Source organism: Pteropus vampyrus, unplaced genomic scaffold (genome assembly GCF_000151845.1).
Source record: "Pteropus vampyrus isolate Shadow unplaced genomic scaffold, Pvam_2.0 Scaffold138, whole genome shotgun sequence".
Lineage (NCBI taxonomy): Eukaryota > Metazoa > Chordata > Mammalia > Chiroptera > Pteropodidae > Pteropus > Pteropus vampyrus.
In genome coordinates, this window is record NW_011888919.1 from 867,353 (window position 1) to 870,221 (window position 2,869).

At 51.0% G+C, this 2,869-nt stretch overlaps 1 long non-coding RNA gene across 1 annotated transcript in view; it reads right to left on the reverse strand.

The window, feature by feature from the left end:
* Positions 1-2,267, reverse strand: part of LOC111744624 — a 2,938-nt gene extending 671 nt beyond the window's left edge. The window contains exons 1-3 of the long non-coding RNA XR_002782241.1: positions 2,104-2,267; positions 1,107-1,320; positions 488-653 (exon numbers count right to left, since the gene is read on the reverse strand). This is a non-coding gene — a long non-coding RNA (uncharacterized LOC111744624). The remainder of the gene's footprint in view (positions 1-487; positions 654-1,106; positions 1,321-2,103) is intronic.
* Between the last annotated feature and the right edge of the window lie 602 nt (positions 2,268-2,869).

Consider the following 2,869-nt stretch of genomic DNA (forward strand, 5'->3'; position numbering starts at 1 on the left):
CTAAGATTCAATACATCATTCGCTTAAAAAATATATATATCGAGCACCTACTATACATGAGGCACTGTCCTAGGTGCTGGAGATAAAGCAATCAACAACACAGACCCAATATCTCTGCCTCGCCTACTAGAAATTCTTCCCTAGTGTAAAGCTGGCACATGGGACTAAAAGTAATTCTGACGTTGCAGACCTCCAGCGGCAGCATGTCTGATGCACACAGAATATCGTTTGGCCCGAGCAGCGTTTTCGGTGAATTTGGTGCCAGCATTTAAACCTTGGGAGACTTCTGAAAATGTGAGACTTCTGAGGCCCTCTTGAGAAAGCAGGTGTGGCTTCTCTGGGTGGCGATTGCCACCTGGCCGCAACTGGATGAGCAGGGCAACCACTGCCTGTCGTCCAGGACAGGTGGGTTGTGTGACATGCCCGGCCCCCGGACACATTCGAGTTTGCAACCCCTGCGGTAATTGTTTAAAATGAATATACTTACAATTTGGAGGTGTCCGACCTAGAACTTAGCAGGTGACGTGGCCAGCAGGAGAAAGGACAGAGTTCAAGGTGGAGAGACAAAAGAGACAGGTTTAGGCTGAAGCCAGACGCTCTGGTTCTGGTGTGACCAGGGGACCACGCTTCTTTCTGGGTCTCCGTCTCCACGTCTGGAAAACACCCAACAAAGCCATACTTGACTTCTGGGATATTCCAGAAGGATTCCACAAGTGAATCAGTCCCTCAATACCTGACACAGAGGAGATGCTCAGCACACGGGGGTCACTGGAGAAACCACTCCAGCTGAGAATAACAATAAACTAATCGTAGAGGACAGACACCAAGAGGGGGATGGGAGGGACAAAGAGACTGAGGCCAGGACAGAGAGAGCCACGGGGATGAAGAGCAGAGGGCAGACATGGAGAGGACTCCTCAACTGCTTGGGGTATGTTTCTTCATTCATTCACTCATTCATTCATTCATTCGACAGACATTTATCGAGCATCTACTATGTTCTCAGGCCTGAGGACCTGGCAGCGACCATGACAAGTCACCGTCTCACGTCTACAGCCCTCGAGCCATATCCCCAACTCTTAGCTCATAGTAGATGCTCAAAAACTTACCCTCCCTTGCGCCACAGGCACCTCTGATCCTGGCCTGTGACATTCAAGTATTGCCTGGTATTCAGAATTATCGCCAAGCCAGGCCAATATCAGGATTAAAGGAATTTTCCACCAGGAAGCTGGGAACTTGGAAGTGACTCGGGAAGCGGGGTGGGGTGGAGTTTAGTCTCTGTTCTGCTGTGTGACTTTGGGAAGCTTTCATGACCTCTCTGGCCTAGGAGATGGAAAGGAAGGGAAATGAGGTCAGGCTGCAGGTGAGTAATGGATTCCTAACTCTCTCAAAGCCTCAAACCTTCTCCTCTCATGGTGGGGGAGGGGGAGAGTGGTGGAGAATTGCAGGGGTGTGGGGCCTCGAGAGGAGAAACGAAGAAAGAAGACGGAAGAGATGCCTGGAGGAGAAAGATGGCCGTAGAGACAGGGCTGGGCTGGGAGGATGGAGGGAGGAGGGGGCCTAGGTGGGGGTGTCAGGGGCTCTGAGAGGCACATGGGAGTAAGGTCATTAAGAGAGAACAAAGAAGGCAGAGGTGGACTGACAGACAGGGAACGACGAGCACAAACAGGAAACGGAAAAGAGGCAGAAAAAGGACAGATGGAGATGGGGTTGCCAGATTTAGCAAATAAAAATACAGTATGTACAGCGAGATTTGAATTTCAGATTTAAAAGACAAAAAATAACTTTTGTAAGTGTAAGTATGTCCTGTGCAATACTTACGCTAAAATATTACGGGGCCACACTCACACTAAAATATTATCTAAAATTCAGATGTAACTGGACATCCTGTATTTTATCCGGCAACCCTCGATGGAGGAGAACAAGGATCCGAGGGACGGCAATAAGGCCAGACTAGTCAGAGGAGCCAGGTCATCTGAGTCCACTTCTAGGATCCTAAATCAGGACGCCTAGCTCCCTCTCTCCGCCCCTGGGTCTCCTCCTCCCTCTGCCCTCAGTCTTCCCTCTCTCTGCCTCAGTCTCCCCAGCTCTCTGTCCCAAAGGCACCTCTTTTTCACTCAGACGCCCTCTCTTGGAGACCCTCTCTTTGTTCTCGCCATTCTTCTTGACTCCTTCTTCCTCTAATCTCAGGAATCTGCCTCAGGGTGTCAGCCATCAAAAGTGGCCACTGATCTCATGGCTTCCCAAATCATCGAGTGGCTGGTCCTCTTCCGAGGCAAGGCCTGGGGAGCAAGCGACAGTGGCAAAGGGTGCATTCAGGGACGCTAGCCCCCTCCTCGGTCAGGGCTGTTGAAGCGTGAGGCTGGGAATAAGCACTGGGAAAAAGACAGTCTGCCAGAAGAACGCTCTGTCAGCGGGCCAGGCCTTGGTGACTATAGCAATTCAGGGACCTCTCCGATGTCCCCTCCATCCTGCCTCCAACAGCTATGCCTTCTGGAGTTTGGTCTCTAAAGGGGTCCTCTCTTCCAACACAGCCACTCCAGCATCTTGGGGAGGTCTCTGTGTCAGTTTCTGGCCCCCTGACCTTGCCTCTGCTCACGCTCCTCTCAGCCTCAGTTTACTTTCAGTATTTCTCTGGGTGTCTATTTCACCACATCTTCCTTCCTCCTTCCATTGCTTTTTTTTTTTTTTTTTTTTGGAGGGGGTGATTTCATCCCACTGTAACTCTGCAGGGCTCTGTCTCGCCCCATGTCTCTGCTGGGGAAGGGGGGTGGGGTCCGTGTGCCTCCCTAAATCGCTTTTCCTCCCTCTGCCCGCATCTGAATCTCTTTCTCCCTGTCTGTGTATCCATTACTGCTCAGTGGCAGCAAAC